Source organism: Oenanthe melanoleuca, chromosome 13 (genome assembly GCF_029582105.1).
Source record: "Oenanthe melanoleuca isolate GR-GAL-2019-014 chromosome 13, OMel1.0, whole genome shotgun sequence".
In the NCBI taxonomy this organism is placed as follows: Eukaryota; Metazoa; Chordata; class Aves; order Passeriformes; family Muscicapidae; genus Oenanthe; species Oenanthe melanoleuca.
The window spans coordinates 12,308,208-12,319,871 of NC_079347.1; positions in this window are offsets into that span (position 1 = coordinate 12,308,208).

Sequence of the window (11,664 nt, forward strand, 5' to 3'; positions counted from 1 at the left end):
TTAGCTTAGAAGCACTGTTAAAAATATATGCATTGTAAATTATAGCTGTATAACACGATATTTATCAGATAATGTCACTGAATAGTCTCCTGTTGCAATATAAATGCCATGGCATTTATAGAAAATAAATGTTGAAGTAGTGAGCTTTCTTTTCAAAGTGGAAAACCATTATCTCATCTGAAAGCCATAAATAAAATTATGAAGGTTTGCTTACAGGGTTGGTTTGAACCATAGGGGGGCTGACATGGACACTCCATCAGTGTTCCCATGCAGCAAACTAGCCTGGATAATGGAAGCACATGGGATGGGAAACAACATCTCAGAAATACCTGAGAGTAGCCAGAAGGACAAGTCAGCTGCTAATGCATTTAAGGAAAAAAAAATGAAGATGGAAAGTTGGGGATTTCTTGATATACAACTTAACATATTTATGAGATTCCTGCAGCACTCTCCTGGCTTCATGAATTTATCTTTCTGTGGTTCTGCTCCTTTAACCATTTTTTGAATGGTTCACATGGTGTATTGGTTGCTTCTTTCTCTCTCTGCTGTCTTTCTCTGCATTTCTCTTTGGACAAACCAGATCCACTGATCCTCTTCAATGATCATACTCATAGCAAATTACTGATTATCTGCCTTTCCATGCTCACTTCTTTCTCACATACTATTTTCTGCCCTGTAACATCACACAGTCAGAGCTGAGGCTGGATGTGCTGAGCTGAGCAAAATCTCTCATCCTTCTCACCAAGTTCCTCATCCATCCATCCATCCATCCATCCATCCATCCATCCATCCATGCATCATCCATCCATCCATCCATCCATCCATCCATCCATCCATCCATCCCATCTCCCAGTCAGAGGAACAATGCACACCTGGCACAGCTCAACTGGTCCATTGTCAAAAGCACTTTATATGATAAATTATATGATGAACACCTAAGAAATATGTCTAAAATAACTTTTACAAGAAGTGGCTGGATGGATGGACAGCTGATTCACTGACACATCAGCCATGGAGGAGAAGCAGAACACATCAGCAGAACACATCACACATCAGCACCCAGGCTTCTGGGCCACATTCAGGACAAGATATGTCAGTCTTGATAGCTCCTTGGAGAGGGGATCCCATACTGAGCATTTCCCACCTGTGAACCCTGAGGACCTCTAGGCTATGCACCATATTAGTAAAGTATCACAGCAACAAGAGAATAGAGACATGCTAGATGACCAATTCTGTTGTCTCCTGGGATAGGATTACAGCCCTTCTGAAGAGGGTGCTACTGATTTGAATTTAGCTTTTCCCTTGGAAAGCAGCCACTCCTCTCTAGCCCTTCCAGGCTGCTGAGCAGCCCCACGTCTGTCTGAGCTCCATGGATGAGCTTTGGTCAGCTCCACAGATGACAGGCAACCACTGAAGCAACAATTCCTGCATTTTAGCAGGACTTTAGCAGATTGTATATGCAATGCATCCCCACTTTATAGTGGTTATAATCTTCAAATCAATCCTACCTGGCAGCGGAAGTTTAACATTAATGACTTTCTTATTATGGATGGGAAAACCTTTCAGAGCTAATGAGCAGAAACAAGATCACTTGGCTCCTGGCTGAGGAGGTGACTCCACGGTCACCACCAGCACTTGGAGCAGAGCTGTACAGGGCACAGCCCCAAGAGTCTGCCTTTCACTGCCTCTGCCTTTGGAGCTGAGGCCTGGGTGCAGAAAATGCTTTGAGGATCTCAGCTCCTTAGAATAAAGATATCAGGAAAAGGTTCTTCACCCAGAGGGTGGTCACGCACAGGAACAGGCTCCCCAGGGAATGGTGACAGAGCTCAAGGAGCATTTGGACAGTACCCAGATTCCCTGAGGACAGCACCTTCAGGCACATGGGGTACTCCTGGGGTTATCCTGTGCAGGGCCAGGAGCTGGGCTCCATGATCTGTGCGGGTCCCTTCCAGTGCAGGGCATTCTCTGACTCTGAGTGCTGTCAGCAGGGAGGAGGCAGCTACCTGTCAGTGGATACTGCAGGTGCATAATCATTGTTACAATTTGTTGACCTTTTAAAGGCCTGAGAAAGGCAAGGCCTCAAGGCTTCTTTTCACCTGATTCCCAGCAGAATCCACTGACAGCTGCCCATCACCCAGCCCTCGACCCAGATGCATCACCCTTCCCTGCAACAGGAGCTGGGACCATGGTCCCAGGGGAAGCCTTGCACTCCCCAGCAGGGACAGCTGCTGAACTGTGAAATGGGGGGGGTTCAGTTTAATTTTATCTTGAGAGCCAGGAGAAATCAGGAGCCGACCAGTTACACATTTAATTTCCAAGCTGGCCCCACAGGGAGGGTGAGCTGCTGCCCCAGGCTGCCAGGCATCCCACGGTGCCCGGGGGCTGTGGCATCTGCCCTGGCATACCTCGGGGAGCAGCAGCCCAAGCCTGGATGCTGGAGGAAAAATAAACAGCTCCAGTGAGTCACAAAGGCAAGCAGCATATGACGGGGACAGGTACTTATGCAAATAGACTGTTAACACCCAGCCAGACAGAGCTGATAAGCCTCCTAGGCCAGCTGGAGGCTTCTTCATCCTGCTGGGGGGAGGAGGAAAACAGCTCTAGGACAACAATAGAAAACCAAAAAGCAAGAGCAAGGCAGCTCTGGAAAGGTTGCACAGGGAAGCCTGGTTTGGGTACCAATCTGCTGCACCCTGCCATGCCAGTGTGTCCCTGGGCTGCTCTGCTTCCAGGAGCATCCTGCCATGCCAGTGTGTCCCTGGGCTGCTCTGCTTCCAGGAGCATCCTGCCGTGCCAGTGTGTCCCTGGGCTGCTCTGCTTCCAGGAGCATCGTGCCATGCCAGTGTGGGTTAGTGTGTGCTGTGCTGCCATCACTGAGGGGGTGCCCATCCCCTGGGGCTGCTGGGCACCTGCCAGGACACATTTCCCCACACACCCATGGCAGCAAGGTTCTCCATCCTGCAGCCAAGTTTGAGACTTGTGAGGCTGTGGCACAGGGGCTGCATGGGGACCTGCCTTGCCCCCGTTTGGAATATCTCTGTAACTCTTCCCCCTGCCCTCTCAGCTGACCAACGCCCTCAGAAACATGAATGAGAGGCAAATTATCCTTCTGCAACACTGCCGGGGATCCCCGAGGATCCCCATGTCTGACCTGGCTGGGCTGCTGATAATCAGATAGAGGGGTTTAAAATTATCAAGCCTAAGCAGCTGAAAACCAAACTGGAATAGGTAATAGGGTCAGAAAGCAAACACTGCAGGGCAGCACGCACACACTCGGGTGGGCTGAGCTGGGAGCTGTGGTGCATCCTCAGGATGCTGCCCAAAACCCAGGGTCTCCCAAGCCCTGCACTTTTCTGATAGTGGGAAAGCTCTGTAAAGGACCCCAAATATTTCACAGGGAATCCTGAGAGCCAAGTGGCACCTTCTCCCCTCACTGCAGCCATCACCAAAATCCTGGGTCAAAGAAGAAAGGGTTCTGCTGCCCCAGAGCTCTGTTAGTCCCAGCCCCAGCAGTGCCAGCAGCTCAGAAGATGCAGGACCCCTCCCTGCTCCTGTAGCATCATCACTCACTCCTCCTTCACTGTCCCCATCCCGTGCTGGCTCTGCCAACACCTCCACCTGCCTTGTCTGTGGGCAGGGAAGAGGGGACAGAAGCACCAAGGAAAGGGGAATTACTAAGTTTAGGAATTTGTTTTGCCTGCTGCTCAGATTTCCAGCTCGTTTTAATGACGTAATGCTCCAATGGTGAGAAGCCTAAGTTTGCCCTTCCTGTGGTATTCCCTTAGGAAAAGCATATTACTGCAATGTAAAACTGAAAATTGAAACAGGCTGGTGCTTCACCAGAGAAAATGCCTCTCCCTTTTCCCTATTCAGTGAGGCAGGGATGAATGTTGTGAGGTTTGAAAGAAAAACTGAAAAAGCCTTTAATTAATCCCTGGAGGCTAAACCCTGCCAGATATGGACAGGATTTCTCCTCTGCCTCCTTTTCAGAGCAAGAACACGAAGCTGCCTTCCTGCTGCAGCTTTCTGGGGGATTCTCAGGTCCCTGAGGAGGATCCAAAGGATTTTTCAGAGCTTTTTTTATGGAGAGAATGGCTGCCAGAGAAGTCTCATTGATGTCCCAGGACAGTGAGGAAACAAGGAGCCTTTGCTCAGACTTTTGGAAGGTTTTACCTGCTGGGAGGAAACTTTTTGAGTTCAAGGTCAGGTCTGTTTGTCTTCCCTCCTGACAGACGTAAACTGTTATGCAATATTCAGGAAGTCACTTTTATCAGACTCAATTCAATTTCTAAGATTAAGAGCATGGAAAAACAAATACTAGTGCTGGATGGAAAGTGCTGGCACTAACCAGTTCAACACTGCTTGGGCAAGGATTGCTAATAGGGTATCTCTTATTCCCACAGATCAGTAGGAGCAGGTCACAATATGTGCTGCTTTTTATGTGGGGCTGATGAGGAGGAAGATTAACCCTTGCTTAGAGGGCAGAAACCATAGCAAAGTTTTTTTTGAGAGCAGCTTGTATGTTTGTTGCTGCAGCATCTGGGAGCATCCCAGGATGTAAATTCAGGGCTCAGCCCTGGCACAGGGCAGAGGATTGCTTTGTTAACCTGTGCTGGACACCTTTGCCCTGGTGCTTGGCAGGGATGTGGCTGCAGACAGGTAAAAGCTTTGCTCACAAGAAATTTGACTTGCAAGGGAACAGACAAAATATAGAGCATGTGCAGTTTTCACAGAGATCATCACTTGGCACAGCACAATGGCCTCATTCAGAAAATGCACTGGGAGAAGGCACTGGAGAAAAGAAATCTCACCTTACAGAGGGAAAACTCTACTAAGCAAGACCTAGGCTGGTCTTATGATCCAGAAGTCCTGAAGTCCTTAAAGAAAAGCACCAGGAGCTGCAATGGAGAAGGATGGATCATTTGATTTTGTAGGTCCATGCCAGAGATCACACCAGCCCCAGCCTGGAAGACATCCCTTCTTTCATGACACTTTTTCCAACCAAGGCCCTTATAAAGTTTCGGTAATAACTGTTGATATTAGTTCAGTGCTTTCTGTTGGTACAGGAAAAAAAATTTGAAATTTAGCTTCTAGCACTGTGAACTCCCTTAATTCAGTACCTTGTATATAGATATTATACATAGAGAAAGTTAAAATGTAGAAATGAGGAGCTCTGGCACTTGATAAAAGCTAAGGGAGAGCCTGAGGTTTGAAAGAAAACCATTAGCACTAGCAGATTTGCAAGTTCAGCTGTGGGAAGGACCACAAAATCCAAGCACATACTATATATCTTCTTTTTATTGACTGCTTTGTGGGAAGCTGCATTTCTTTTTTGGAGTTGGGAGCTACATCTTGCACTCTGTGTTGATTTTGATTATAGAGTGGTGGTAATTAAACCTCTGGAGCATTAAGTTACCATTTTAACCAAATGCCTGCATTTTATCTTGATGGGAAATTGAGAGTGAGACTCAGATTTTCACAGTAAATAAAAACTGTTGGCTGTTTCACAGATAATCCTTTTCCTCAGCTTATGTATGAGAAAATCCTCCTGTACAGTTTCTTCCAGCCTTTTGCAGAGGCACACACTCCTTGAAGAACCTCAGCAGGAGCCCTGCCAGCTTCTGCACACAGTTTAGCTTGTAAAATAATAATTACAATAATAATGTGCCTCCTTAATGACACTTTTAATCCAGAGACTAGTATCCTTATCTCCATGTAAGCAAACAGAAGCCTGCAGAATTTTGCTCCAGCGATATAAGTGTGCAAGGTCAAAGTCAGGAGTTACCCAGCACCCAGGTTCAGTCTATCAGCAATATCCACTGCCTGTCTCTGAGGTAATGCTCTTATCTACAGAGAGATAGGGAAGGTGCAAATCTGGTTAATTCTTAGACAGTTCTGTGCTGACAGGCACAGGTTTGCCTCCCTGCACACCTGTAGGAATTGGGCAAATATACCATTTCAGTTCCATTCAGTTACTGTCACCATGTCCCGTCCTGAGCCTGCCTGAACAAGTGACTGAAACAGGTGAATCTCTTAAACCCACAATTTTACTGCAATTAGCAGCAGTATTGCTGGAGTAAGGCTGAGATTCTTGGCAAAAGGCTGCGAGGCTGCAGTGTGTGCTGGCTGCCTTGGGTGCAGGCAGGGGCATTAAGAGCTCTGGAGATCGGTGATTCTGATAATGAGCAGTTGCTTTGCAGAGGATTGGGCTCAGCCCTTTCAAAGCCAAGCTGTTGCCACAGAGTCTTTCATCCTCTGCTTTCAGAGTAAAGTGCATCCTCCCTTCCCAGAGCAGCAGCAGGTTTACCACAAAGTGTTTGCAGGATTTGCTGTCTGCAGAGGTAGGTATTAGTCACCCAGTGGCTCCTTATGCAAACGTGCTGCCGTCACTGGGATAGAGAGCCAGGAGCTGAATTGGGGCTGCTGGAGATGCCCATCTGTGTGTGATTCCAGAGACAGCCACAGGGTTCCTTTGGGGCCGTGTTTCTCAGCAGGCAGTGTTCCTGCAGGTCTGTGGCTTCACTCATCAGACTGGGAGCTGCATCTTTTGGAAGAGACCAGAGTCTGAGGCTGCATCACTCCACCTTCCTCATCACTCCCCCTGCAGCCATCTGTTGAGAGGAAACATCTGTCATAGCAGTGGGGGCAGGTACAGACTCCTGCACACCTCAGCAGAGCTGCTGGCTGCACAGATCCCGGCAGAGCTCTCAGCAGATGCCTCGAGCACACAGAGCTGCTCCCTCCTCAGCATGGTCCCTGTCACCTGGATCAGGAGTGGCTCTGGTCCTCAACATCCCACCCCATCTGCACGAGCAGTTTGGGATCTCCTCCCAGGCAAACCCCAAGCCAAGGTTTTTCCAGAGGAGGGTTTTTCCAGATGAAAACACAGTTGTTGCTGGTGTAGTTGAGTTGGGAACTCAAATAGAGTGAGGTGGCTTCCAATTTGAAGAGGATCACGAAGAAGTAATTTATTTTGGAGAAACCTTGAAAGAGTACAAATTATTCAATTATTTTTATCTAATAAAGGTAATGAAAACTGAAGGAAGTGTTGCTAGTGATGCTGCTGGATCCAGGATTTCACACCTTCTTCCCATCACACCATACTGAGATATGATGCCCTCCAAGTGTAACTGATAAATCCCCCAACTCATTTCCAACTGTTCTACATCCTGGTTTTATACTCCCAACAAAAACAAATTTTAAAAATCAATAAAATTCCAATAAATCAATAAAATCCCATTTTTTTTTTTCCAAACCAAGCAAACTAAGGAAGGAAAACAAATCTATTAAACATTACTAGATGGAAATATTTAAGGTAAAAGAAAGAAAAAGCTGATTATCTTCTCCATTTGACAGGGCAAATATAAAAGTGTCTTCTTTGAACAATTCATCTAAGCATTATTCTGCGTTCTGACATTAAGGGAAATGGTGGCTGATTGCATCTTTTCCCAGAAATGCTAAACTGCTCTGGTGGTTTGGAAAAACATAAGTAAGAATCTATTTTTCAATTATTTTTCTTTTTTTCCACAGACCACTGCCATTTTTTATTTGAGTGATGGCCAGAGTTATAAAGGATAAGCCACCACAAGACAAAATTTTCTCAGAGTATTTTTCTGCTATGAACCTCTGGAAATATCAAAAGAAACCTAGTTTGTGTGAAGCCCATGAGAAGAACCAGGCTGGGTACACCCACAGTCACCAGTGTTTTGTGACACTGGGTAAGTTACCAGAATCAGTAATGATATTAAAAAAATAATACACTAATAAAAAAATAAATTGGGGAAATACTCAAATAACTCAAAAAGATTGCAGAGCAGTCCAGTCAGTGTTTTCCACTCCCCTACATCCCCCAATCAGTCAGGAATATGTTGCTTTCTGCCATCCTCCTTCATTTTCTATTTCCTTCTCACCCAAGTGATACCAGGCTGGATTTCTTGGAACTGTGCCTCAATTTTGCTCTTTTTTATCATGTCTAAAACTTTATTTTTAAAAATAATCTCCTCCTACCTTCCCTCTTCTTACAACATTTATTACAAACTTTAGTTTTAGCAGCTACCCTCAAGGCCACATCAGTTCACTCCACAACCACACCAGTCCTTCAGTTACATAATTTACGAGCCTTCTACTCTTTATTCCTGTTACCTTTGCACATCTCCTCTTACCTGGCTGAAGCAACAACCTACCTACACACAGCCAGCCACAACCTTTACCCCAGCAGGCTCTGTAATCCTTCTGTCAGCTCCTTCCCAAGCTCAGACTCACATTCTGCCCAGATTTCTTTTAAGCCTCCCTGATAAAATCTGAGCAGCCACTCCTTTCTCCCCCTTCAGAACTATCCTCACAACTCACTTCTGCCAAAAACCCGGCCAAACTTAGCTCAGGCTGTGGCTGGGCAGCATGAAGCAGTATTGATAACAGAGCATTCCCTGGAGGGAAGGTGCAGCAGAGCTGGGAGCCACCAGTGAACTGCAGCTGTCACTGGCACAGAGCAGGGGGGAAGAGATATCAGACTGATCAGATAAGGGCCTGGAGTGTCAGGACAAAGGGAATGGCATCAAACTGACAGAGGTTGGTTATTACAAGAAATTCTTCTCTGTGGTAGTAGTGAAGCACTGGATGCCCAGAGGAGCTGTGGCTGCCCCATCCCTGGAAGTGTTCAAGGGCAGGTTGGATAGGGTTTGGAGCAACTTGGGATATTGGCAGGGGTTGGAACAGGATGTGCTTTAAGGTGCCTTCCAACCCAAATGATTCTGTCATGATTCATTGATGATTGATTAATCAGTATTACAGTTAAAATATCCTTTATGTAGTAGAACACTTGAATTAGTAAGGATTAAGCACAGATGGATGAGATAGAAATCTCTCACATATCTTTCCAGTGATTCTAGTACATGATGAATCTGAGAAATGTAGCTGAGGTGTGAGGACACAACCAAAGTTATGGTGCCAAGGTGGGTCTGTACTGCTCAAATGTCCCTTTTCCTGTTGTCATGATGTGGGACAAACAGTAGGTCCCACATGACACAGGGCCAGGTATGTTCCCAGAAAAGCTGAAGCCATGAAGCCAGGTAAGAGGCTTGGAGTATGTGCCAGAGTGGATGTTGCTTTGATTCCAGATAAAGTATTGTGTGTAAAATATTAGAGGTGGGGAGATGAGTGAATCACTTGGCTTGAGAGAATTGGGACTTACGAAAATCCTGATGTGTTCAGTGTCCAGGTACCCTTAAAAAAAGCTGTTTCTAAATGGTCAATATAAATTGTGGGGGTTTTATAAGTACAAACTATGTAGTTTCTGTGTTCTTTGTAGATTCTGTGACAAGAGTGAAATACCAGAGCAGAGAACACTGAAACTGGTGGTGTCAGGTATGGAGGGAAGTGACCACCAGCATGCTCAGAAGCTCCTGCAGGTCCCTGGTCCATCCCATCACAAAGCTTAAACACAGAAGCATGTCAGATTCCCTGCACTTAAACCAAACTTCATTTCCAACAAAAAACTCCCAGAGTTTTCAGCCTTAACTCCGAAGCCAAACCCATATTACAGCAGCTAAAATGTCAGAGCTAATTAAGAAGAGGAAGCCATGCATAAAGCAGCCAAGATGTGCATCTGCCACCAAGGAGCAGCCCCATTCCTGCAGTGCTGCCAGGACCCGGCGTGCACACCACGTCCTCCCAGAGGCAGGGAGCTGGCTGCCAGTCCTGGCCAGCCCTGAATGACATGCTGGACTGCTGCCTTCCCTTTGGCTTAAAAAAAAAAAAAAAAAAAAAAAAAAAAAAAACAAGAAAAAAAAAAGAAAAAAAGAAAGAAAGAAAAATCAAGCTTTAAAGCTATGATTTTAAGTGATGCCCGGGGGTATGTTCAAGGAACAGCCACTACCAAATTCCACCCTGCCTGCTGGGGCACTGTCAAGCTCTGATGGGGTTGCACAGCAGATAGGAGTGTTTGGGCAATTAGTTTTAGCCATCATTATATAATATTGATGCCATATTGACTACATATATATATTCTGGCACAGGGACTGGAATTACATTGATTTATTTAGTTGATAGCATGCACCAGTGCCAAGCTACCAGGTCATTGATCAGCTGCCTGGGCTGAACTTCAGTGTGTAATTTCCAGCACAATGTGACTGATCAGCAATACCATAACTGGTTGCAAATGTCCTTCCTTCTATCTGTTTTGTTAAGTGGCTTTTTCATTAACACAGCAGAGCCAAGAAAATAAACATGACGTTACTATTGGACTGCAGGCAGAGAATAGCTGAGAACTGGATGCAGATTGGGACAGGACTGTGCATTATTTTCAAACCAGCACTTCTCACTCATTTTTTTTTTTTTGTTATAAATTTTCTGTTTTGCTGCATATAGGGCCTTGATTGCTTCAGAAGAGATGGCCTTTGGCTAGAAGGGACTTGGCCAGCATTATGTTCAGTAAAACACAAATTTATTGAATTTCATGTCCCCAAAAGCCCTAAGTCAATAGGTTTATTATTAGGTGAATGATGTCTCTACTTGGAATATGGCCCTCAGATATCCCTGCTAAGAGAGGAAACTCAGTCCAGTCCCTGGGAACAGGCTCTCTGCTCCTTACAGCAACATCCAGGCATCTGAACGAGCTGGAAAACTCAGAACTAGGCACAGAGACTTTAAGGGAGGTGGCACCTCCCTCCTGGGCCCCAGATCCAAGGCTGAACCAAGCAGTGGGTCCCTTCTGCAGAGCACCATTCCAGCTCAGCCCTGCTCCTGCAGCACAGCCTTGCACATCTGCAGGATCACATGGAATGAGCCTTGTTCTTTGAGAGAGCAAAAAGTGCCAGATATGAGTTGCAAAGTTACTGAAAATATTGACTCAAGCGTTGTATCTGTAAGTGCAATTATTTGAACAGGAGAAAGACAGAAGTGAGCTGCTGTGGCAGCAGCTATCCCATTAAATAGCTCTGTGTATCACCCAGATTATTGCAGACCCTTTCTGATTTCCAACAGATACTTAAATCATTGTTTTCTGGGTGTGTAACTGCTCAGTACCTGCTTTTAAATGCTCTTTCTCCTCTTATTTTACCCTGTTCTATTAATGTCAGCCTATTTCTGGCTATATTCTAAACATACATAACTGGGTAGGGTCTGAGCAGGAGTGCTGGTTATCTGGTGACTTCACAGCAATGAAACATTATTGCAGACCTTTCACATGAGTCACCACAATGCATTAGAGGAGAAAAGGCAATTAAAAAAAAAAAAAAAGGTAAAAAAGAATAAAGTTATTGAGTCAGGAGAGAAGAACCAATCCATTATTTTTCACTATTTTCAGCAGTTTAGGACTTTATACTTTGATACTTTTCATCCACTGGACACTGCCAAATAGAGCCATTGTTTCTCTCCTGCTAGCTCCCAGAAAATATCTGGCAAAGATTTACTACAGTGTGAATAAAACTAAAGACTAAGCTACTTAACCAATGTGTGTTCTTTGAAGTATTGGATTTAAATCGCCAGGATACCAGCATGTTGCAAACAGGCACACTTCATTAATGATGCTGGAACATTTCCTCAAATCAGGATGGAAGTGTTTGATACCTATTGCTTTATTTTCAGTTCAGTTCAGCTGCAGGTTTCAAGGGGCTCTGCAGCACCAGCTCTGGGGATGATGCACTTTGACTAAAGCAGTGGTGAGCA